The following is a 27,713-nucleotide window of genomic DNA, read 5'->3' as shown; positions in this document are numbered from 1 at the left end:
TGAGATCCTATCAACTCCTCTTCTATTATCAGAGAAGCATTACACATAACAGGCAAATATGACACCAGTTTCAGAAATTCATGGTTGTTATTTACAGCATATTCTAACCTTTTGTGACAATTTTGGGATACTGCCTAAACAGAGGTTGGAAAGAAATGTGATGGAAACAGGTATTGTGGGCCAAATATGACCCATTTTAAATTTCAGTATATTTTCCATGTGTGCTGGTGGGAACAAAATTTGTTATTCCTACTCAAAACCACACCCAGTTTCTAGCCTAATTAGTTAGTCAGTGGATCATTAATTCATTAAAGAGTCATAATTCCTAGAGAATTATAAACCTTTTCATCTATTTCCTTGTTATTTACATCATTGAAGGGCAGATCTTTAAGGAGAATGCAGTTACAGCCTTCATAAACTTGAATACATTTCATGAGGAAGGACAAAGAAATCAGTTTTTGGCAGTTACTCTGAAACTTGTTTCAGATTTCTCTCTCTCATTTTCTAATTTTGAGGACTTTTGTATCTCCTTATTCTTTCACAGCTTGTGATAGAATTTGCTAGGCAAATATTTATAATGATGGAAAAGCAATTCCTTTATTATTGTTTATATATAAAAAATAATATAAATATATATTATAATTATATTATAATATAATTAAATAGTATAGTGATTTGTATCCTATTCCTGACCACAATTTACCAAATATTTTTGTTTAGAATACACTATACATTACAATAAAAGCCTTTGTTCTAAATTAAGTTCATTAGATTCTAGTTCTTATCTTTATTTTGAATTTTGACTTTCTATGATATCTTTCCAATGGAAAAAGTTCATCAGAATTTCAAAGCTGTCATGAGCAGTTAACAGCCAAAAGACAAAATCAGCTCAGTCAGTTACTGTGGTGACTATCAAGTTAATTTCTTTTGTTTCCCATTACAAATTGTTCCTCAAGTTCATGGGCACAATTTACTAGTCAAAAATACATGTAACAGTAATCATACCTGAGAAGGAGATTTTATATCAAAACCTCATATTCTTAAAATACCAAGTTTTTACTCTGAAATCTTTTCTTCACATGTTATATAGGAAGATATGCTTAATAAGCAAAATATTTTTACAATGATTGCACTAAAACCCAGGTGAAACTGAGTGATTCTAGTGGTCCCTTTTGGATTTAAAATCTGCAAATATATTTTGCATATCCTTTACTTTCTACCACATTTATCTCAAAGACCAGGCAGATATTAATTCAAGGGCTTTCTATATTTTTTTTTTTCCCTAAAAATTTACCTTCCTAGCACTTTCAAATTGGGCAAAAAGATACTTCACAGAAATACATAATTCCCAATAATGCTGTCTACTTTTTCAATCCTTTTTCTCTTCTTGATACTAGCAGATCTCATTAGCAGAGTTTTCAAAAATACATGGCCAAATGCAAGAATAATTTTCACTTGCTCAACTCTGAGTCTCCTTAAGTGCTGCTAAGGGCTGCTAGTCAAAAGATTTGCTATCTTCTTGTTTTAATATTATTTATTAATCAGCCACTGACCTTCTTCCCACCACTGAAAGCATTTTGCAGAAGTGTAATCTATGTTATCCCCACCTTTGACACACCAGAGACTGTGGAGTACCACTGCTTGGACATGGAATCCCAAAGCAGTAATGCTATATTTCATATCCTTCTTAGAGCACATATGATATTCTCCAAAATTTAAACACTTCCTCATAAAACTACCTCCTATCACTCAGTAATGCTCTTGTTAAACACTATCTCATTAATAAAGTAGCTGAACCCTAAATAAAAACATTATTGGAAACCTAACTAATAGATCACAGAATGACAGAACGGTTGAGATTGGAAGGGACCTCTGGAGCTCATCTGTTCCAACCCTCTGCTCAAGCAGGGCTGCCTAGAGCCAGTTGCCCAGAATCTTGTCCAGATGGCTTTTGAATATCTCCAAAGATGAAGAATCCACAACCTCCCTGGGAAACTTCTACCAGTGCTCGGTCACCCTCACAGCAAAAAAAAGTGTTTTCTGATGTTCAGGAAGAACCTCCTGTGTTTCAGTTTGTGCCCACTGTTTCTTGTCCTGTCACTGGGCACCACTGAGAAGAGCCTGGTTCCATCTTCTTTAGACTCTCCCTTCGGGTATTTATATACACTGACAAAATCCCTCTGAGCCTTCTCTGCTCTAGGTTGAACAGTCCCAGCTTTCTCACCCTTTCCCCATGAAAGAGATGCTCCAGATCCTTCATCATCCCTATGGCCCTTCTTTGGACTGTTTCTAGTATGTCCATGCCTCTCCTGTACTGGTGAGCCCAGGGCTGGATGCAGTACTCCAAGTGTAGCCTCACCAGTGCTGAGTAGATGGGAAGGATCACCTCCTTCCACCTGCTGGCAAATCCCCTTCTAATGCAGCCCAGGATACCATTGGCCTTCCTTGCATCAAAGGCACATTGCTGGCTTATGTTCAACTTGGTGTCCACCAGGACCCCCAAGGCCTTTTCTGCCAAGCTGCTTTCCAGCTCGGTGGCCCCCAGCATGTACTCGTGCCTGGGATTATTTTTCCCCAGGTGCAGGACTTTGCACTTCTCCTTGTTGGACTCCATGAGGTTCCTGTCGAGGACCCTCTGGACAGCAGCACAACCCCCTAGCCTATCAGCCACTCCTCCCAGTTTCATATCATGCTCATCCTCATCTCAACTTCCTATTACTGGTCTTTTCCCTGGCTTGTTATTAGAGGAGCATGCTTGGTACCTTTATCACCATGTACATTAGTATCAATGTATTAAATACACAATGTTACTTTAGTCTCCCTTTGTGTCTTTGAGTTTGATGAGAGGGTATACACCTGGCAGCTGATACAGTTCTGGGATTAGCAACTACGTGTGTGTCTGTGTGGGTGACAGGAGGTGGCTGCATACTCTGATGGCTGCTCAGATGCTGTTAATTAGGTTTGATTTTGTAATAGCTTCCCTTTCCTGCAGGATTTACATTGCAGCTTGTGGGTCTCATAACATCTTCTTCAAATTCAACATAACCATATATTTCAGGGACTCTGACTGCAACTTTGGCACTTTACATCATAAAAAAAAAATGCCCCCATAATCCATTTCCAGAATGTAGCATATATATTAATAGAGAGAGGGAGAAAGAGAGAGAAAACGAGAGAAGCAATCTTTTCTTTTTCACTAACTTTGGGCTTCACAGGAAAAAAAAAGATGTAAAAATTAGTCAGTAGGTGTGATAAGGCAAAAAAATAAGCTTTTGTAATTTTAGTAGTAGTACTTCAAAATATTCAGGTATTTGGAATCATATTTTCAGATCAAGCAGAATTATCCATCGTAAATATAAGAAATAGCTCCCAAGGTAATAGAAGTGAGAGGAAAAAAAAGAAAAAAAAAGAGAAGAGCTTTCTAAGTTGTGATGCTTTCCTATTGATGCTAACTTGTTTACATGCCACCGTGTAGCACTCTGAAATATTCACCATAAAAAGAAAAATAAAATAATCTGGCATTGGGAACTCCTAAAACATTTCAGGTTAGGAATGGTTAGGAAACTTTGTACCTGTTCAGTCCTCTGCAGTTGTTTCTTAACATTGCTATGTTGTGCAGATTTCCAGTCAAAGGACAATCTTTAAACTTGGTTTCTATCTCCTAGCATGGGCTAGCATGGACAAAATGTCCGGGTGACCTGGCAGTCACTGGGAACTGTAACATTCACTGTGTCAGCTGGCTATAAGCACAACTTAAGGCTTGGGGACCAGAGAAAAATAGAGGGGCCTCAATTGCAGGAGAGCAGAATAGACTTTGTAAGCTGGAGGTAATAAGAAAATAAGTACTTTCTACACAGGCTTTCCAAAGAAATACGTAATCCTAAAATTATTTTGTTGTCAACAATTACTGAAATTTGCTGGAGATATTTTTTTTATTTTATTTTGTTACATTAAAACAATCTGAATAACTGAAATTGAAAACAACCATACAAAGAATTGAACAAAGAAAATACTAGGAAACTAGTTTCAAGGATGTAAGATAAGTTACAGCTGATTCTGATTTTTAACCTTCTCCATATCTCTGAGTTTGGAAAACTGAACAAGAAAATTTTTTTTTGGTCAGAAGCTCGAAGTTATCATAAGGTATGTCCATATTATCTTTTTCACTTTAATTTTTATCCCAGGTCCTCATTAGAACATTTCAAATGCTACTTAAATTTTCTGTAACTCAAAATCCTAATCATGTAACTGGTCTACTAGCCAGAGCTTCCAGGAAACATCCTTTTCTCTCAGCATCATCTGGATTTTCTAATGATACCTTTCACAGAAAGCCTTTCTGCTGAGAATATATGGCCCTACATTCTCTTCCTGCCTCCAAAAAAGACAAGGACCCATCCGTACTCCATGTGCAAGCACATGGTGGTGGATCTCCAGGATCACATCTATGTCACATTTGTGTTAGTGATTCTGTGTGGGAGAAGCAATGGGATGTCATTATTCTCAATAGATCAGCTTAGTTTATGTACAGCTGGGATGAAAAGGGATGGATCCAGACTTTTCTAATATAAGATGTCACTGTAGGACCTTTTATAGTTAGTGGATGTAAACAGACGTTTCTTTGGTGTAGTTCATTTTGTCTTTGGAGTGATTTCTAAAGTTAGAAGACATCCACTTGATGTTCAACACCTTCTGAGGTAGACTCTGTTGGTGATGATATACCTATTATTGTGGACTATCTGGCAAATTCTGTCATGTAGGATAACTCCTCAAGAAAGAAACCATGAAATTGATGAAACTTTCTGTGTAATAGGAACATCTCACCTTGCAGATGCCCTGTTTTGTTGAGATTTCAAGTATCATACTTCCATATCATCACTTTAAGGACAATCTTAGAGTAGTAAAGACTGATCTTCTACAGATTATGAAATATTTTCCCTCAGGTGTTGTCAGGTATTCATAGCATGTCATATAAACTCTCCCTTTAAACAATCTTAAGAATTACGTACATGCACACATACAAATGTGTATATGTGTGTGTTCATGTGTGTGCATATACATGTATATGTGTGTACATGTATGGGTACGCACGTATATACTCAAAGCATAAAACCTATATACATCTAAAATCTGTACATTCATACTCAAAGCATATTATCTTAATTTTAAGCAACTGAAGTGAACAAATAAATTAAAAAAGATCAATGTCATAAAACCATTTTCTTTTTAATTGAATAATGTCAGCTAAATATTATTCCAGAGCTATCATTCATGTTTACAGCAGAATTCTTTTTTTAATATGTCTTATCTGATTGCTTATGTTTGCTTTTATTGCATATATCTCTTTGATCTCTAACCAGCTATAATTATGATGTTTTCAACATGTTTTATGTTTCTATAACTGCTGTGCTCTATCAGATTTGGTACTTATACTGTCAACTTCAGGCCTTTTATGTTCTTTCATCTTTGTTGCGGATGCCCTTTTTTTTGTACTTGTTTATGGAATCTAATATTAACATTTAAGTGCACATTTCAAAGGAAATGGACCAAAAGATGTCAAACATGCATTCACTTTATAATTTATCTATATTAAGCATTTTTTCTACAGAAGTGCACAGTAAGCACCTAATTGATATGGTCTGACTGGTTTTTTTGCTAATGGCTGTTATTGTTGTAGTTAGATGGACGTGCAGTAATCATACAGAGTAAGCTTTGCACCTACAGACATTATCACTAAATTCAGTTTTCCTTTTGATGCTTTTGTTTTGTTTTCTTTTTATCCTATTTGGTTGGTTGTATTTGGTTTCTGGTTATCTTTACAGTGCTCAAGTGGCAGGCATCTTTATAATTTAAAGCCTGAGATGTTCCTTGGATTGGTGCTGAGAGGATTATGGCCTTTTGCTCTCTGTCTGTCCATCTGCCTTCTCCTTTCCCTGTCTCTCAATACAGAAAATCTTAATAATGCAAGAGAACACTGAATGAAATGTTGTTAACATGGTTCTAATAAAACTTGAGTGAAATATATTTCTCCTTAAAATCATATACAATAACCTAGACACCTAGGTGTGGAGTGCCTAATTAATGCTTGAAAGAATATTCATCAACGTAAGCAACAAAGTGTGTACTATTTAGTATGCAAATTCAACTTGTTATTTTCTAGTAAAAGAAAGCTATTATTACGAATAGATAAGTCTGATTTCAGTCTAAACTGTCAGGAAGAAATGCATTTCACTCACAAAATATTAAGGTCACAGAATCATTCATGTCAAAATTAATATATAGGGTCAAAGACTGCCATAATGACATCTGAGCCATTTGAGGCATTCCATTGCATTTAAAGTAACAGCACAGGTGTTATAAGAGGAAGAATTTGACAACTGATATAGAAAATGGTAACTGTAATTATATATAGCACTTCCATATGATTGCAAGTAGTATTGAATGAACACTTCAGTGAGATGGGTTAAAAGAAAAATCTCAGAGGAAAACAGAACAGTGTAAACACAGGTTTGATTCAGCAGGCCCTCCTGCAAGCCCCTACTGAATCCCAGATGAACAAGTTTCACTTTTCCTAGAAATTAAAAGAGGAATCCATGTAGCATTCTTTTTGTAGTACTTTTGGCTCATAGGACCCTGTAGTATTGGAGGTAAAGCGCAGAGGCAACAAGGAATGCCCTGAATTCTTTATATATAAATTCACCAGTTCCTGCAAACACACACGCTAATTTGAACTTTCTCTTCTACACAGCAAGGGAACTGAAGAAGATTCAATACTAGTCCCTATCTTATAAGTAAAACTCAGGAAGCCCCTTCCTTCACTCAGAGAGAATATAAAACAATCATTAGTAATGATAATAGACAATGAAAGATATAAAAGAGACTGAGAGATCAGGATGGACTATCACCATCCAGTAGCTCGATTAGAGTATGCAGATGTTAGCACCTCTACTTTGATTTGCTCTTTTGTGTGTCATTTTGGAACTTGATAGAAAGCTGATACGTAAATTTGCTTTTAAAGTAATTTATTTTTTAAGACAATTTTGTCTGCTGGTATTTTTATTCTACCTCTTTAATCTTCCACACAAAATTGGAAGATCCCCCTCAACATTCATTTAGCAGAATCTGAACATCTTGTTTTTTCTAGCCATTTTCTGCTCATATCTAATAAAAGGATTTTCTTGGTATACTCTTCCATTTTGTATTCTTTGTCCAGTCTTCCAGACTGTTTGTTTGTTTGTTTGTTTGTTTTGAACCAGGAGGTCTTCCCCTTATAAGGTCTAGTATTTTTTTGCAGCATTCTGGCCTTTTCTACTCTTTTTCTTAAGAATTTGTTCTACCTCTCATCACTCCTTTATTGCAACATTTGATTCAGTGTTTGCTACGAAGGAACCACCATGAATGTCCACAAACACTACATCAGTTCTCTCTCCTTAGGGGGACAAGGCTGTTTTATTTAACATCTAAACCTTTTCTTCAATATTTGAATGGCATTTTAGGATTCTCACATGACAGTCACTAAAGAAATGTAATGTTTTAAACTTGGAACATGCCGTGCAAGCAGAGGAATTATCATTTTACAAATATGGAAACCGAGGCACAGAGAGGCCTGTTTATTAACAAAAAGTCACCCCGTGAGTTATTCAAATGCTTAGTGGAATTTGTGTATTCCTTCTCCCCACTGCTTTGCTGTAAACATCAGACTTTTTCTTACGAGCTGTTCAATTCTGAAATGGCCTATAAAGAGCCAAAATTATGAACAGAGAAATCAAAAAATGGTAAAGAAGGGATACATCAGGGTAATCAGACTTCAAACAGCTCTATTCATTTTTGGCATCATTCTATCTGTGTTGTCTCTTACATGATGTAAAACATGTTTTATTATGCAAAATTAACGTTGGGAAATGCCTTAATAGCCAATCAGATTGAATTCAGTGATCATCTCTTAATTTAATGAGGATATCATTCTATAGCTCTGAAAATCTAGTTTAGTCCATTTTACTACTTTTATCATAGCAATTATATCAACATAAACAACAATTAGGTGACTCAACACGCAGTAGGCAAATTACTAACTTCCGTTAAACTAGGTTTATGGCCCTCTTGAGCAAGACTTCTGAGTAGCAAACTGTACAGAGACCAAATTCTGAGATTTCATTCTGCTAAAATTTCATTGTATACTCTCTTTGGTATTTCTATCTATACTAAAAACATAAATCAAAATAATTCTGTGATATGGGTTTACAGTGTAGTGTCTGATGCGGTTATTACTTTGAGGCCTGATTCCTTTAAACTGTTCTTTTTTATTAAGATTGCAATGTAAACTGACAGTTTACCCTGAGGATTTTTTTTTTTCTTTCTTTTCAGGAATTGCTACTAGAGGCTGTGGTTTTTGGTTTTCTGTTTTGTTTTCCAGTTTACAAACAGTAAACTGACTAGATCTGAATTTGTATACATTATACTGCAAAACATAAAACGATCCCTCATGTACCAGACCAGAATGTTTGCATATGCTCTCTCAGAACCATTCATTCAGCACCACTGTGTTATCTCATCCTAGGGGTTTAATGCAGTAAGAGTGAATTTCAGTGATATATTTCCTCTAGCAAAAGAACTATCTCAGAGTCCCAGTTTTGTCTGCTCCTGGCTGGTCGCTTCCACTCGAATATCGCAGTTTGCTGCCGCCTTAGTTTTGCTGACGTGACTGTTAGCAGACCCGTGCTGTAAATCAGCTCACTGAAATTATTTGTGTTAAAAAGAAAAAAAAAAAAAAAAAAGAAAGACCAAAAAAACTCAGAAAGATTTTGTTTTAAGACTCTGATCATTTGGGGATTTTGTAGCAAAGGTCTGCTAAGAATTTCAGCATAACAAGGGGCACTGAGCTACTTTGGGGAGGAGGGAAGAAAGCCTGGATGTGGAAGGGTAGGCAGAAACTTGTTAAACATTTTTCAACTAAGAAACAACCAAGTATCTGCTTGTGGCAAGGGAGGAGGAAGGCTGCAGGACAGCTTGGTAGGCATTGAAGAAGAACATCCCTTTTCATACATATTTTTAGTGAAATGGATAATGCAATTTCCATTTGTTATGCTTAGAAACACAACTCAAGAAAACAGTAGCACAAGACTTGCCAAGAGCGTCGTACCACGTTCATAGAAAGATCATTCATCTGTTTCAGAATTAGTCTGGGCTTTCATTCTAATTTGATGAAGAGTAAATTTTGATCGACAAAAACTCTCTTAGTTTTTGCATTAGCTTTCAAGGAGGTCATCAGCAGAATCAAGAACAGGAATCACTCATCAGTGGGGTCCTATTTGTCTCTCTGTGGTCAACCCACAGGAAACAAGAGGTCCGGAGCCTTAGAAGTACTCCAGCATCTCCCTGTCTCTTGTAGGCATCTTAATTCATAACTGACATTTTTCAAAACTGATGAATGCATCCCAGCACTGGAGTTATTCAGCTTTCTTTGCAATGGATCAATTTAATAACTTGTATGTACTACAGCTATTACACAGATAGCAAAAATTTAGAGAGTCCTACTCTGAATCATGGTGTATGACAGCTAGATTTTCAAATGAGATGAAGGGTGGCCTTCATTGTCATCATGACTAGGTCCTTGCAGCCATGGTCATTTTGTTTCTGTTTCTCTACTAAAAGAAGACCATGAGTTAAGCTGGAGCTGGAGCACTGGATTCCTCATCATCCACCCTGTTCTAAAGTTCTCTCACTTAGTTCTTTTGGATTACTCCATTTAGCCCTCTCCAAGATAAATATACTATAGAAGAGGCTAACACAAAGTAGTATAAACATGAGTCAGGCTATATGGTTCATTTTTTTTTGTTGTTTTCATTTTTTCCTTTGGTTTGGTTGTTTTCATTTTGTTTTTTAAACGAATCAGCATAGGCAGAGCCTGTCAGACTTCTGTTTTCTGCCAATCCTTGCATCAGGATAAAAAGACTGTTGTTCAGCTACTAGGGCATGACTTACTGTAGTGAACAATTTAGTTTATATGCCTAACTGCAGGAAAGGATTCCCAGCTGAGACTTGTAAGAAAATTTTATAGTCTTGGGTCTGAGTAAGGAACACTAGCTTAAATCTCTGCAGTCTCCCTGTTTCTTCACGTCCTGCTCTGGTCCTGGCTAGCTTAGCTGGCTTCCTGCTTAGCTGACAATCTTCTGAAAATATGTTTCTGACCATTGCATGAAAAGCCTGTGTGCTTAAATTGGAAAAGAAGATCCTCTGGAAACAGACTGCTTAGGGAAAGTGTATCAAAACACTAAGCCAAAAAAAGCCAAAAATTCCTTTACTGCAACTCTGAGTAAACTGTAGCTTCTCTCCTGCAGCCTCCAGAACTAGGTACCTCCTTTGCATGACATCAGGCTTCCAGGGATCCTTAACACATTCTCTTTTGTTTTTTTAAAAACTTCAGTCATTGCAATTAATAAGCCAAGAGTAAATTGATCCTTTCACACTGTCCTAACCAAAAACTTGTTCCTCAAACACAACAAAAGTTATTAATATCACCTAATTTAAGGACCAAATTAAGATCTGCATATTAGAAGAGTAGCCTTCTTAAGGTCTCTCTGTAGACCACAGAGAAAGAAAAAAGCTTCTCCAATAACAATTTGTGAGTTAGGCTTCTGTTCTGAAAGTCCTTCTAGCTGTCCTCTCCAGGGATCATGTAAGAAATATAAGAACACTCACCTCTTCACTTAGGCATGATTTGAAGACAGTCAGCATTAGTGTCCCTCCTATTCCCACAACTACAGTTCCAGATCTTTAAAAGAAGTGCAACAAGATGTAGTAAAGCATGAATTTTCTTCCACTTTAATACCTTTAATTCATAATACTTTGTTTGGCCTTGGAATTAATGAATAAGAAAAAAAAAAAAAACCCAAACACTTAAAACCACCTGGATTTATTTCAAAGAAGTAGAGAATTGAAAATATATGAAGAAATACATGAAAAAATGCATAACCATCTGGACACAGTCCTGGGTGACTGGCTTTAGGTGGTCCTACTTGAGCAGGGGTGTTGGACAAGATGATCTCCAGAGGTCCCTTCCAACCTCAACCATTCTATGATTCTGTGACAGCAATTAAAAAAGAAATTAGTTTGAGAGACAAATAGCACATTCCAAGGACACGGAGTCAAATTAACTTTCATACTCTGTAAAAATGTCATGAAACACAAATTAATCAGCAGAGTGGTTTTCTACTGATTTAGAGGTCTCCTTCCCACCCCACCCCGACCCACTGTTAATATAAATTCTATAGAAAATTATTTATGTAGCGATGGTTGTCAAATCTGGAACTTAAAGCAAAGCTATCTGTTTGGTTTAAATTTGTATTGTGAAAAATCTCTTAGCTCCAGGATGAAATTTCTATTCAAAACCAAAGAGAAACTTATCCCTCACCACTTTGTCAGTTCAGAATATCTATTAATCTGGTGGTCACTTACATACACCTGAGATTAAAGAAACTCACATTCAAGTCCCAGCTCTAATTAATGATTAACTCAATCAAATGGAACACCTGCAAAAGGCGAAATTAAGAGAGATCATACAAATAGTCTTACATCAGTATAATTTCACAGGCTCCAAGAAAAGTACTTCATTTTACTAATACATGATGAAAAGTAGCCCTGCTCCTGTTACTGTGGATGTTATCTTTCATCTTCTTAAAAAATGTGTTAGCATGCACTAACTGCATAACATAATCAGAGAATAGCATTACCACAGATTGTATAAATAAATAAATGCATTATTTTAGGTGAGAACATAAGACTTTTTAAAAATGTGTTTAAACATTGCATTGCCAAAAATAAGAGCCAATGTACTTGTAATCTCTCAACTGGTGTTTGCATTTCTATCTCTGATAGTGAATATTGTGCTGTTTAGGCCATGTGCCTGTGACTGACCATGGACATCATTTTTGTACACTGTTGACAAGTTCACTAACTATCAGGTGTCTGGTGGGTTTAAGGGCTGTTTTTCTTTGTATTTCTCACTCACTTTGCACATGAATTTTTCAGAAAATATTTGTTTCTTTTTAGTATAGGAAAAGAAAATTGTAAAAATATTCATAAGGTTGGAAAACTTTTTTGCCCACTTCTGACTATGTGGCAACAGTCTGTTTTACAAGTTACCTGTAATAATTAATACTTCATTTATTGAAATGTACTTTAAAAGCAATTTTCTATTCAACACCTTGGGTAATTACAGTGGGAAATGATTGATAACATCAGTTGATATTAAATATTGTACTGCTAATCACCATGCAACCTTGCATGCAGTTATTCATTAGTTACTTCTTTAATTTGAATAGCTGACAATTTACATGGAATGCTTCAGTTATATGAATTATCATATTTTTATTCCCAAGAGAAGCCCTGCACTTCATTAGAACAGAATCATTCACATTGCTTTTCTTTCATTTTTCAAGAGCGAAGTACTTTGATTTGAAAGTTCTGTAGCTGTAGTCAGGCAAAATATTAGGTTCTTCATTGTCAAATAATGCTATGCAATACTTGTACAGTACAAAGGCAGTTCTGGAACAAAGAAAGTCACATTGTTATACACTGTTCTGACACTAATAAACAGCTGATTGTGGTCTCCAAGAGAACTTTGTGTTTCTGTGTCATATTCTGGGAAATGATGCTATGCCCCCAAATATGTTCATAGTATTAGCTGACTGCTAGAGTGGCTGTAGGTGTCATTTACTTTGTAAACTGCTTCACTTTATCACCCAGGGCAGATCATAATGTTTTAACACTTAGACTTATATATGACTCAGACATTTAAATCTGTTGAGTCTTCCAAGAACATAAATACAAAATATACTAAATCAGTTTCATAAATGGGAGTTAAACTTGTTTTGAAAGTAACTTGTAGTAATTTGGTGGAGACAATATATTCCCTGTGAAATATAGAACCATCTGTTGTATGGAATCTCATTATGTGGTAATGCAGTGATACACACACTGTATAAAAACTGTGCTTAAAAATCTTGTTTCTATTCCATGGTCAAAGTAAAGTATTTGCTCATGTACACGCATAACCAGACAATGAAGGAAATACAGAATTGTGTTATACACTTCTCTACACGAAAACTGGACTCTCAGAACATTAGTTTTATGGCCCCCTGAAATTTACCCCACATCTCAGCTCCTGCTAATGCATTGCTGTTTCACAGGCAATAAGCACTTGTCTCTTCTCCCTGTTGCACAAGAGCTAATGACCTTATCACTGCCCCCCTTGTTAACTTCCCCCCCTGCGCCACAATGCTAACCGCTCTTTTCTCTCTACACTCTCACTAATTAACATAGTGAAATTAGACTCAGAATATTTGTTCCCAACCTGGATTTAGCTTGAAGTTTTCTCCTTCTGTTTTCTACCGCCTTTGCTTCAGACGGCTTCTGTGTCTGAAAGACTGCCTGTCTTTTCTGTTACCTGTTCCTACAAACTTTACATCTCTTGGACAGAGAAGCTCATCAAGACTTTCTGAAAGCCACGACAAGGACAACACATGAAAGGATACTTTGGAGATATATGCTTTGTTCAGCTATGACAATAGCAGTTCATCTTCTCAGATTGAATTCAGAGTCTGTTGGGAACCCATTTGTTAGTATTTGCTTGGCACAAGTTTGTGTATATGTGTATGGTTTAGCCAATCAAACCAGTTTTGAGTGATGAGGCAAGTATTTCAAGGAAGTTAATATAAGCCATTGATTCAACTTTAAAGATTATTAAAGTTACTCATGATAACTACAGTTAACTCATGATAACTTTAAAGATTTTAAACATATTTATATAAGCATATCTATATCTCAGCTGTACAGGTGATGTTAGTATGATATATTTAATCTCTTTTATTCTTCTGACCCATATTCTACCTATATACCATGAAACTATTATTGACATTAAACTCTCAGGGTAGTATTAAATGTATCCTTCATTAAAAATACTTCTTTTGTTTTATTCTCTTTATTCAAATGTGGAAACTGAAAATTATTCTGTTGTACAATGTAGCAGGAATCACCTTACTATTGACAAGTTCAGTGCTGTAATATCACGTGATCCATCAGAAATAGAAATGGAAATTTTATTTTAGTGAAAGACTGAGAGTTCCATTTTTATAGTAGAACATAAACCTTATCACTAGTTCTGTTACTTCCTGAGTACTTCATTAAAGAATCTATGTTCTTATGTGCATAAATAGAACTTTATGGGTTTTTTAATTAATTTGTACAGTTTCTCATTAGTGTCTTCTCATCTTATACATTTGGAATCACTAGCATTGAGACTGTAGAAACACTACTACAATAGCAACAGAAGGATCTGGTAGGAAGTCTGCTTCTCCACACGTATTAGCATAAAACAGCAGTTCCCCCAGGATATCAGCAGAATCCTAGTAATGTGCCCAGAGAAAAAAAGGGAAAGAAAGTCTACAGCTCAGGACCTAAAACTTTACCAAAAGTAATTATTGCCCTCCTTTTTTTTCTTCCCTAGAAAAAAAATCCCACCTGCAACACTACCAATTTTCTCTTTATCTTGATCACCAACAAGGTATACACAGCTTGTGTCTTGAATTCTTATTCTATGACTCCATCCTACATCCCTTGCTTATCAGTCTCTTTTAATAACTCTTACAAGAAAACTTTAGTGCAGTTACAAGAATTCTCATTCTACAGGTTGGGGTTTTTTTTACTTCCTTGATTCACACATTTCTCTAAATGTAATCTCTGGGTTTTGTGAGCCTACGCTCTCTTATTTCTTACTTTCCTCTGTTGTCTCCTCCAACCTGTCTCTTAAAAGGTTCTTCTTTTCTCAGTCCTCACTTCCCATGTAGTTGTGCACAGGGCAGCTTTTTCCAGACTGAAGTCACTTCTTTAGGACATCAAAAAATGAAAATCTGTATTATAAAATTTTTAATGGAAATACTTGAGCTAAATTGCCCCATTTTGTGTTTTACTGTGAGGTTACTGAACAAAATTACACTTGTTTCGCATAGTTGAACATATGACCCTCAGGGGTTTACATAAATAGTGAAAGCTCCATCCATGAACCTTTCCTGAAGCAGGGGGATGTAGACAATAGCATGAGTGTCCTCAACTCTCAAATGCAAATATAACTTTACAGAAATGGCATTTCATTATGGCATTTCATTTATGTCTCGGAAAGCTCTGTGCAAACAACCCTCCCAGGGGTGGGGCGGGGGGGAAGAAAAGCTGCAGAAATAAAAAAAAAAAGTGTCTATTCTGAATGATTAAAATTGGTTTATCTGAGAAAAACAATGCTTAAGGTTTTGGCATAATGAAAAAGTAAATGTGAAATATTTCACAGGCCATTTGAGAGTAATAAAGATTTTATGTTACTAAAAATATTTAATATTTTAAGGCACTTTTTTTGAATACAAATATCTTTATTTTATTCATAAGTCTTTTTCTTTTTTTCTTTTAATCTACTTTTGATACCACTAGAAAGAAGAACAAATGAGGTGTTCAGATTCCTGTGTTTCTGGGAAAAGAACTTTGTCCCAAGCCGTACAGTCTTGTTTTTTCTGGTCATTTATCAAGGTTTCAAAATGTACTTAAAATTAAGGTAAGGAGAAGTGAAAAATCAGCTGGACTTTTAGATTAACACATAAAAATATTACTCTATAGTTTTTGGGGGGTTGGTTTTCTGTTTTTTGGATCATTCTGCTCTGCTCTCTGGTACTTGCTTGCTTCAGTTTGCAAAGTTCTCTACAGTTCTTGCGCACAGATCCACCAATATATCTTATGAAAATAAAAGCTTCCTTTCATTAGTAACAAATAAAAAATTCATTGTAGGAAGTCCAAGACAATTTGGCTTCTAGTTTAAAAGAAATGTTTCCTCTATATCTACTAATGACTGAGTGTTATCAACATGAACAGCCAAATTCTGTTAAATTACAGCTAAATCATATTTCCAAAATCTCTATTCTGCCTTTAACCAGGTACCTATAACTATATCCTCCAGACAGCTGTTGTTCCTTTCATTCTATTGTTCTGTTTGGATTATGACCACAAATACAACAAATCAAACCTCATACTGTCCTCTATAGTTTAGGATTATTAAGAGAGAAGTATCCTAAAATTTTACTATAGAATCATCTCACAATTGTCAGATGAACAAGTCCAGTAGTAGAACACTACTGGGAAGGTTTCCTGAGAAAACATGGACCAAAAAACCAACCTCAACAGGAAAGAACAAGTAATTGCAGTTTGTAGAGTGTATATGGTCTATGTCATCTCTGACCTGTTCCATTTTGATATCTGAGTAGTTACATGAAAGATAAGCTATAGATTTTAACATATTAACCTTCATCAGAACACTATAAACACCTTGGTTCCTGCTTGACTGTGACCTGTACACTCCCTCTTACTTTCCTTGTCCTGCTCTTTTTGCATCAGTTTATTGATCTTGGTGGTTCTTGGGCTATATTTCAATTTTGTGTTTGCTTAGTAGTTAATCAGATCCCAGATTATTAGATACTCCTGCAAAACACAACCATACAAATAAATAAATAATAAAGAGGATGGCCTTTATCTACAGGTAGAATTATTTGTTCAGCCTGAAGAGAAAAAATTAGAGGATTATCATGGTGAAATCTTTTTTCATCTTTTTCTTTTTTAAGAAAGAAATGCATTCTCTTTTATGTGATGTGGAGCACTATCAGTGAAAAGTGGCATCATCCAATTTATGTAGAATCATTAGTACTTCTTACCTGTTTTACTAGATAAAGTGAATGGCATACTGTTCCTGATACGTTTAAACTTTTAGATTACAGTCTTTGAGATAAAATACTTCCTTTTTTCCCAGACATGCATTTCAAACAGGTTCATTGAATTTACTTTTCCTTTTTAAACTTCCCTTTCATTAAATTCCAGATATTTCCACAACTAAGTTCAGCATTGGAAAGAATAAAATGGGGAAAAAAAGGAATAAAAATAAAGAATGTCAGAAATCAGCAGCAAATTCTTATCCCAAGTTGTATTACTTCAGAAGTATTTCAGCAAACCTTAGACTTGACCAAATGGACCTATTTTGCAGCTAATCTAAGTTGTCACAGCTCCAAGCTTGGTACATGCTGTGGTTCTCTACTCCTATGTCTTATAAGTGTATTTTCTTTTCTCCATCCTGACAGCTTTTTGAAACTTTATGTGTCTCCTTATTTTCTCATTCTAATCTGTTCTCTATTGTTCCAGGCAGCTCTTCAGTATTGGTAAGAAGCATGGAAGAGATTCAAACCCTGCTACATATGTGCATCTTTTCTTCTTTTCTCAATAATGTATGAGTGAATATAGTGCTCAGGAAACTTGAGATGCTAATAATCCTGCCTTGACCCTGAGGTAACAACAGCAGGTGTGCACATATCTCCAGAGAACTGCTGGCAATTCACTTCATACCTGGCTTGGCATACGTCTCTAGTCTTGGACTTCTTCTGAAGACAAACTGCTAATCCTTTCACATTGACTGGTATGAAAAAAACAGAGAAAAATTTTAGGCTTGGCTAGCCTAAAATTATGAGTCTTATTTTCAGCCGTGATCCAATCATGATCTGAATTGAGGTTGTAAGGAATTAAACGGTAGTATATTAACCTACAGCTCCTGCTGCTTGCTGTTCTAAAATTTTACAAGTAAATATTAAACTAGTCATTTGAATTCAGTCTTACAGCTCTAAAGCTTTCATTATTTGGGCTCCAGACTTAAGGTTGTTTGAGAATTTCTAACTGCTGAATAATTGATAGCTATTGACATATGAGTAAAAGCACATTCTTGGTTTCATCCCAAGACGTTCTCCTATCTGGGTTAAACACAGCCTTAACTAGACAAGCAATCCTGTACAAAAAAACCTCTGCTCTCCTTATCTTATCTATTCTATCTTACTTTAGTAAGCAGCAACACTCTCTCCGCTGAAAAGCTCATAGCACGCACAAGCATAAATGGTAAAAGTCAAATTCTAATCTTGCTATTATATCTCCATATACTATGCTTTTCTCCTTTCTCTTTTATTTCTTTCCAGCAGAAAATAAATTCACTAAACACACTTAAAATGATCTCTAGTGGCATATTTTCTTTTTTCATGCAAGAGTTTCTCTTCTAGGAACAGGAGTCTTGGGGCCTGATTCTCCATTGCCAGGGCCCTCCTTTTCATGATTTTAAAATGGGTGAAAAAAGAGGAAGAATGCTGTAAGAATATTATTTTATACCAACTGTATTCAAGTGTAATTCACTTTGCTGCTGAAGATTAAAGTTGACCAATAGAAATGCTTTCAATGAAAAGTAGGATACCATCAAGTTCTTTTCACAGGCAAAAATCTGTTTTTGACAGCAGAAACAATTTCAAAAGTAATATCCATTGTCTTATTCTTGCCAGATGCTGTAAATTAATGAAAAGAAAAATAAATTTCTTTTTGTTGAGCTCCACTACCACATTGATTTCAAAATCACAGACTCACCTCAGAACAAAACTGTAATTAGTACTAGGCTACCTAGTCTGAAATTGCTCTACACTTGCTAATAAAAAATTGTGGCATACAACTGTTCAGAGGGAGTCCCACTTCCAACTAAATCAATCAACTTGCACTCCTGTCCATTCTTGATACAATGCAAATTTTGGACTTTGGAGTATTACTTTATGTCAGAGATAATTAGAAAGTTTTGCAAAGTGGCCAATGCAGAAATTAGTAGCAGAGGACCTACAACCATTCAGAAAAGCAAAAATCACAAAGGATTTAGGATAAGGAAGTTCTAGGTGTTAAAAAAGTGTACTCATCTAATCCTTTCAACATTCATATTTAACCATTTTTTATTATTATTTCATATTCACTACTGATGTTTAAACTAAGCGGTGTGACCTTCATAGCTCAAATGAGCTCTTAACATGAACTTGTAATTGACATGTTAATGACCACTATTTCGCACTATCTAACAGTACCAAAGAAAAGGTAATTGGAAACTAAGGAAAAAAATTCTTGATTAGTTGAAATAACCATCTTTCTAACAACGTTGCAATTATCAACCCCTAAATCAAAAGCATGTTTGAAATAGGCAAGTTATCGGTCAAAGTCTGAAATGACTTGTTAAAATTACAATCTTCTTTGAAAAAAACTACAAAAATACAGTTTGAAAACTGACTACAAAAATAGCAGGGTGGGACTCAGAGATTTCCAGGTCAAATCTGGACTGACTGCATGGGTAAATGGTGGTTTCAGAATAGAAGCAATCTCAGCCAAACACTCATGTGTTTTGAGAGCCTTTCTTCAGGAAGGAATTATTCTTTGTAGTGAGAGCTGCGTACATCAATGACACCACATTTGGTGACTTGATCTGCTCTGTACAGCTGGAAGAAGGGAACATTTTTACTGAGTTCTGCCCTCAGACAAATCTGGGATTGAATCATGCTGGCAATTTGAAGAAATCCCTTGCCCACTCTAATTTCCACTGTAAGGAATAAATCCCACTTGTAGATGATAAGGATTTCCAAACTGCGTCATGTCATGGTGCATCCTCTCTCACCATTAACAACTTTGGGGTGGCTTGATGCTACCTATACTAAAACTGTTCCACCTGTATCATGAGCTTCACAGGGGACTTTGCACTACACCTCCCATGCACTTGCAGTAAGCCCACAATAAGGTCTTCACACTATTGAAAACTATGATGTAAACGTAATGTAAAAGCTCGATTTCCATAAAATGTCAGTATGTAGCCGAGTAGTGTGTTTCATGTGACTGATTGTGTTCTCCAAAAATTTGCAGACGGAGTGGCAGGTGTCACCAAGGGAGAGATCTTGTCGAGAGGGAAGATCTGCTTAGTATCTTCAAAGGATGAACGGGGTGAAGGTTGTTTATTCATGTTGGCTCTAGGCTGTAAAGGGAAATAAAGCATATGCTAGCCAAAGGACTTTCTCTGAACAACATAGGATTAGCCATCAAAAACACAATTATATTTGTTTTGTTGTGCCTACATTACAAGTTCTCTGGCTGGACTATGTAAACTGAAGGACACAGCTTTTCAAGGATTACATTACTTGGCCAAACTTCAAAGGTGAGCCCAGATGTGGTTTCAAAGAAGTGAGAAGTAACTGATTGCTAATATCTTTTAAAATAGTGTAATATCAGCTTCCAGAGGCTGACAGAAGATGGGAACAAGGAGACAGAGGTGAGCACCTTGGAAGTTTTTCTTCACTGTACAGGAGGGGAGAATCTAAGGAGGTAAACAATCCATTGGAGGAGGAAAACAATGAAAATATAAATGAAAAACAATGGAGTAACTAGGCAAGCAGAAAAAATATAGAATTATTACTTCACAGAGCATTACATTATTGAGAAAGTATCTGTAAAATTCAAACAGCATTGCCTTCCACTTGCCTTGTAACAGAACAACTTAGATGACATAGCAGCCTAACAAATGTAACATAGCAAAATAGTGTGGTACTGTAGTTTGAGGAATTCACTGATGTCTCTGGCATACTATCTTGTGTTCATGGGTGAGAGGAGAGAAAATCATCACCCAGCACTGTCTTATTCTGCTAAACAGAAGACCAACAGTCTGTTCCCTGCTCCTGAGGCCAGGTAACCCAGCCTGCCTCATGTTCACACTTTTCTCATGCCTGTTCCCTATAGAGAAAACTGGCAGCCTCCACACTAGTCAGTTATAGTCTCTGTGTCTCTTCTGACTGAAGCCATGCTCCTGAAGAACTAAAGTACGATTTTTTGCGTATTTTTTCCAGTTCAGATTGTCAAAAAAAAAGAGAGGGCTGTGTTGCATCATACAGGACTGTTTTTTTTACTGCATGAAGTGGAAGGTATGTGTTCGGTATCCTAGGATATAAGGTTGTGCAAAGCCTACTAGGGTAGCGCTGGAGAACTGTATAGGGAAAAGGGAACCAAATCCAGTGCAGGATCATTCATACTGCTTTCAGGAGCAGTCCTTGAAGTGAACAATGTCTGGAAGAGTGCTCAGGATTTGACTTTAAGAGAGTTCATTGGAGCAGTCTGAGGGAGTGAGCTGACAGTTAATCGTGGTGGATGACTGGGGATGAAGTGCTTATACTGACTCGCTGGCTCTCTTTTGTTCAGCAGCCTAGACATGCCCTGACATTTATAAGGGCATTATAATGAAATACATTATTTAGCTTCCATGTAATGATTAATTTTTGCTTCTTGGAAATGGTTATTTCCACAAAATACAGGTAAAAACAAGTTACCTGAAGAAATTAATTACTCAGCCTATTTATATATATTTTTTTTATATAAAGAAAAAGTTTGAGGATAACTTCACATATCCAGCTAGTCATCAAGACAGTGGGAAATGCCATTTTCCCTTTGGGCATCTGTCAGCCCAGAGTCACTTGCTCTCACAGACTTTTCTGCTTGCTCACACAGGATGGACTGATCAGCTGCTGCTGGAGCTCTGCTTTGGGCTAGAGGAAGAGGAACCTGGTTTTCTGTTGGTTTCTCTGCTCTTCTGTTTCCTTTCATCTACTGTACCCCATCCTTCACCTGCTATGGAATAAGAGAAACCCCATGATTAGAACCTTATGGTTTTCACTCCTTCTGCTACTACTTTGCTTGATTTTCCATATCATTAATTCCACCCTGGCTAAACTTCCACCCTTCGTTGCAAACACAGAGGAGGGGAACTGGGAGAGGGGAGAGGAGCAGAGGAATTTAGTTACAGGTTTTACAAAAATACCTTTAATATATGTTCCTATCATAACTACCAGAATGTAAGCCTTTACCTATGCTAGTGAGTATTTGAAAATCATGGATCTCTTCTGTGCTACAACTGATGTCAGATTTTTGCAGTTAATATGTAGATGCTGAATAAATAAGTTTGAGTGAAGGTCATAATTCTGATGGGATTGGATTTCATCAATTTTAAAAGGTTCCATAAATAAAACTTCACTAAGAAAATATCATCTTGAGTGGATTTTTTTAATTTTAATTTTGATTCTCTTTAAAACAGGAAAAAAGTGTCACAGTATAAGGGAAGGAAGGAGAATAAAAGTTTCTTCCGGAAACTTCATCAGCTGAATGAATCATTTGATTCAATTATGAATTTTTGTATGCTGATTAGGCACAGATGTATTTTTTCTTGGTGAAATATATTTTTTTTTTCTATAACTAGTTACTTGAAAAACAAGTACCATTTTTGTCCTAATCCAGCATACAGGTATAAGGATAATTTTTTTAAAGTTTGCATTAATTTAACAAAATATGTAACCTATCCATGTTGTGTAGGCTCCAAAGTTTCCAGAGTGGTTAGTGGGAAGTGGGTTTTTTGTTCCCCTGGGTTAATACCATGTGATAAAATTAAACAATTCCCAATAATAATGATCTTAAACTCCTTCATAATTCCAGACATCTCTTGGACTCTCTTTCCTTCCTTTCTGCTCCCTGTTCCCTACAATCCAACACAAATACTAAAGTATATAGATTAGAAAGCAGTTTGGGGAGGCTAGAAAAAAATAAATTGTGATAAAAGATGAATCTGAGAAGGTGTACTAACAAACACAGTGGAATCATAGGCTAGAAAGTACATGGCATTCCTGTCTATATTAATTGCTAAATAAAACTGCATCTCTTAATATGATTCTTTATACCTATGCTCTTCTACAGACAACTAAACAAATGTGCATTTGAGCAGATTTAGAGGTAAGGATATCATAAATCATGCCAGCTACTGTTTGTGCATGTCTGTGCCCTGTTGTGACCAGCCCACAGTTTTTCTAAGGACAAATTGCCAAGATCTGATGAGAACTAAATTACTTTGTGAAAACTAACATTTTTTTTCCTGGACCAGAGCATTTTTGTCAATGTCTACAAACAAATACTTAGTATGTAAAAGGTAAATTGGAATTCCCATTTTGCCAGCAATCTTTTGCCAAGTGAAACTAATCTGAATCACCAGGAATAAGATAATTTAAAAATTAAAATTATGGTTGATTCATAAGTCTGGTGGTGGTAAAATGGGCATTTATGAGGATTAATATTTGCTATGACTTTTGAAGTAACTTCTTCTCTATGTTTATGATATCATATGCATATATTTTATATACGAATGGATCAAAATAACCAGGAGGACAAAAGTTTTGGGACCTCACAAAGTTACAAAAACAGAACTGCAGTTTCCTAACTCCATTGTGCGAGCCCTGTGCTCTGTTTGGCTACTAACATCTTTCAATATATCAGGGTACTGGAATTTGAATAATGACTGTGTAGCTATGCTGCATCTCTGTCTGGCTACCCTGATTCAAAATGCATTTTTATGAACATGTGTACACAGATGGGTGAAGACAGATTCAAACTCTTCTGTCTTCTCTAAACTAACTAGAACCATGCCAGCCCTAGTCCAGGAAACTGTTTCTTTAATTTAGCAATGTGCTCAAGGTAACACTCTGTATCTTAGTAGGGCCTGTTACCTTCAGTACAGCTCCATCCCAGCTCTTTCATTTAGGACTGACCTAATTCACACAGCTATTTTACTGCATTTTCCAATCCTTTGGAGGAGATGGTTTTTTTTTTCCTTTCATGACTATGCAGAAACCACATCAAAGACAAATAGAATAATTATGGGAAAAGGCAAAGTGTGAAAACTGTTCTCCCAGTGGATTATTTTTGTTTAATGATACCAAAATTGTCCATCTTCTGTCATTTTTCTCTCTTTATATTTCAGATCATATTGCATATGTTACAAGTTTGATTCCAAACCAAAGGCTACCAGGATTTGAACAGTAGCCGTGAACTGAAATTACCTTGCATATAATGAATAGATACTTCAGTTTGTGTTTTTAATACAACAAATGGTCTATTTTAAAAAATGTGCCATCACCTGCTGCTTAAACAAAAATCTAGTCATAAGTTCATATGAGATAAAGCAATCTCTGTTGATGAGAGCATCCTCATATGACTAGTATTTGACTGCAGCTTAAGAAGGAGGTGGTGAGTCTAGAAACACAGGACACGTGTTTAGGAAAATAAACAAGCTATGCCCTTATATACATTTTTCTTTCAAAGAGAGCAAAGGAGAACAGAATAAAGCTAAGCATCAGATGAATAAAATCAATATGAAACTAAATACTAGCCCAAAAATGATAAATTAAAAATATTTGCTTCATATATTCATATATCTCAGTGGGTTTCCTTTCAAAATTAAAACCCAAATCAAAAACTAATAAAATAGAGAAGAAAAATTAATACCTTACAAACAATAAAAAGTCTGATCTGACACATCATCTCAAAAGGAAACAATAACTATATATTCATGTGATACGAACAATTTCCTTATATTTATGAACTGAGAAATATGATTGAAAACAATGTCTTACCAGGCTTTCAATAGGAAACCGTCATCTTGCAGAAAAGTGATATAATTTGTGACAGCTGCAATACGGAGTACATTTTTTATTTCATTTAAAAAAATATATCTAGAGAACAAAGCACAGCTATGATTTGCTGCCTACCTATTCTTAATTATAATACCAAGCTCCATAATAATTCACTGGGAACAAGAATGAATACCCTAAGGCAGATTTTAGCAGTCCCTGCTTCTTTCACACCTTGACGTGGTGGGATGTTCAGAGAACCACGGAATAGTTGGGGTTGGCAGGGACCTCTGGAGATTGTCTAGTTCAACTTGCCTGCCCAGTCAGGTTTTCAGCGTCTCCAAGGATGGAGACTTCACCTGTCTGGGCAACTTGTCCCAGCGTTTGATCACCTGCACCCAATACAGCATTCAGTATGTCCTAATCCACAGCAGCTACATTAAAAGTAATCCACCTCAAAGGCACTAAAGGTGGCTTATGCTAATTAAAGTTCTTTGGTTATATTATATACCTTTGAATCACAATTAAGGTCAATTTATAGTCAGAAAAACTTCTGAGTAAAATAAAACATAACTGTGAAGTGGAAGGATCATATTTTTCTGATAATTTTTACCTTCCTTTTTTCTTACAGCTGTAATACATTTTTGTCCATTTACTTCACTATTCCTCCCCGAAGTTTCTTGTTTCTCTGCATCCTCTCCTCCTTTTTCTCCTATTCCTCCTTCTCCTTCCTCATTGTACTTTACTGCTCTCCCTCTTTGTTGAAGAGCTGTCTGTCTTTCAATTGTCATTGTCATGATAGGCATTTTGAAAGCATTTTACGAAAAGGATTTGCTTCACAATATTTCGTAAGCTGTGTGGATATGTACATGTCAGAATGATGTCTCTTGCTGTCATTCCTCTGCCACTGCTGTGTCCTATACCTTAAGATTTCACTCCTGCAAACTGAGCTTTTCCGATTTAATCCATTCATAGTCTATTATCACATCTCCTTGATCTTTTTCCCTAACTTTTTTCTGCTTTGTGCATATTTGAATGGAAAATTAATGTAAAATTTCCTTCCTCATATCATAGTTCTTCAATTGATTGTATTCTCTTCTCACCACTTTCATTACACATCAAATGTAAAAGCACAGCGAGGAAATCTGTTTCTTACAGATACATCAAATGCTTCAAACTAACCCTTCCATTTAATACACAGTGCAGAGGGCTTGAACTCTGCAGCTCCCCCAGGGGAACTATGCAGAAACTCTGCATAAAGCTTCAGAAGTGTGGTAGTAGAAGTAATGTAGCTGAGTTCTGCTCCTTAACAAAGTTTCTAAATATTCTGCTTCTCTCCTAGGTCTTACTCCAGAAAAATAGCTGTGGGTTTTTTGGTTTTGTGTTTTTTTTTTTTTTTTTGGTTGCAGAGGGGAGAGGAGGAAGGGGAACAATAATTTTTGTTTGGTTTGAATATGTACCAATAACTTTGGGCATATTTTTTCACCTTACAGAGGCTTTCTCTCTCATCTTCCTGTTCCACAATGACTTTTCTTCTACCTACTTATTCTCCTTCAGTCCTTTCTTTCCTCATTGTAAAAGAAATTCAGATTTTGTGGAATAAAATTCAGCTGATTCAAATAAGTATTTTGAACTTAAATTAAACTGCTGAACTGGGCTCCTTTCCAGTTTTCTGTGCACAAGGGCAGATCCACATGCAGAAGTTACAAAGCAAATTACTACTTTTCTGTACTTTCTCCCAGAACAATGGTTTATCCCTCACACAAAAATATTAATCAGTTCTCTCAAAAGATTCATTTCATTTAACTTTAGTTCCAAAAGCTGTGTGCTGAATCTAAGCTAACTATCCTGGACCCCTCTCTAGTTGATGAAAAGAGATTGACACATCCTGAGGATAGTTTAGATGAGATGATAATCCCTGTAGCAGTTTCTCTACTCTTCATTGGCTATCTGGGCTTTTTTGGATGTGATGCTGAATTATTACATGGCTAAAGCTAGATGAGATAAATTTTATGTTTCTTATCTCCAGACACAACATTACTGTTCATTGTTTGCTGTGTTGTACACTGTGACTATAGGTCATTCTGTAGCAAATTCCAGTGTATACTACCCATTGAGAGAAAAAATAGGAAAAAAATATGTATCTATAATATATATATATGTAAAAGCACAAAAGGAACATAAATAGTTCTACCTATTTGATTCCATCTGTTCTCTGCAAAGCTGAACTTTATACATATTTAAATCCAACAAAACAAACTTAATGAACTTCTCAGTACAGTCCTAATCCTACAGTCCTTACAGACTTCAAACTACTGTTAGTTTCAAGCAGCTAAGGTATTGCAATAAGAAGGTGAAGGACATCCTGTCCTTTCCAGGGCCTACTGACTGTCTCACCCGGGCAGTAGGTCTAGTTTCTTGCAAGTGATTTTTTTTGTTATACACTGTAGTGTAATCACTTTAGTATGAGATCCTGGACTGAAATGAAAAATTCAAGCCATTCTAGCCTAAATGGACACAAATCTGAGACATTCTCCTATAAACAGTCTTCCATCCATTGGAGAATTTTATTTGTTCCATTATTTTGTTTCCTCAATAAACAGAGTCTTTTGGCTTAACTGTTGGAAGCCAAGCAGGTTAACACCAACAGATAATCTGCGAGGAATATATTATGTATAAAAATAACAATCTACATGGGCCCTTAGTAATAGCTGTCATCTAAAAATCTCTCTGCACAAAATTACTGCTTTAGTGAGACATAGAGAAGTGGACAAAAAGGGGAAGAAGCAACTTCTCATGCATGAAATTAAATTTTTATATAAGAAATAAATAATGTTTCCTATGTTTAATATCTCCGTTTAATTATCTAGTCACAATCAAACCAAATAGGGACAGATACTATAGCTTTAAATTCTTACCAAAGAGTTCAGTTTTATAAAGATATTTTACTTATACAAGGCTAGCTCTTAACAGTGAAATACTGAGGAGTTTACAATATAATTAAAGCAAAAATCTTGAAAGTAAGTGGGAAGTATATAATACCTTGTAAAGCAGACAATGGTTCCCAAAATATCCATGACACTTTGTAATGCCTTAGTAATGTCCTATAGGTCATGTTGCCTTTATACCATTCTTAAAAGGAAAGTATTGGATTTTTAGTGAGAATAATACATTTTATTTCTGTGGTATATATCTTCTAACATAATCAACACATTTTCCCCAAATGCAAACAAAAGACCATCCTTAAGGCGTCAATCGTATTTTATAAGGAAGAGACAATTCTGAGGATGATTTTTTCTGAGATGCCTGTGAATTCTGAAACTTATATAGTTTGGGAGAACTGATGCTGAGGATTGTGCATTGTGC

The sequence above is a fragment of the Gymnogyps californianus genome, chromosome 1 (genome assembly GCF_018139145.2).
Source record: "Gymnogyps californianus isolate 813 chromosome 1, ASM1813914v2, whole genome shotgun sequence".
Lineage (NCBI taxonomy): Eukaryota > Metazoa > Chordata > Aves > Accipitriformes > Cathartidae > Gymnogyps > Gymnogyps californianus.
This window is presented reverse-complemented; position numbering follows the sequence as displayed.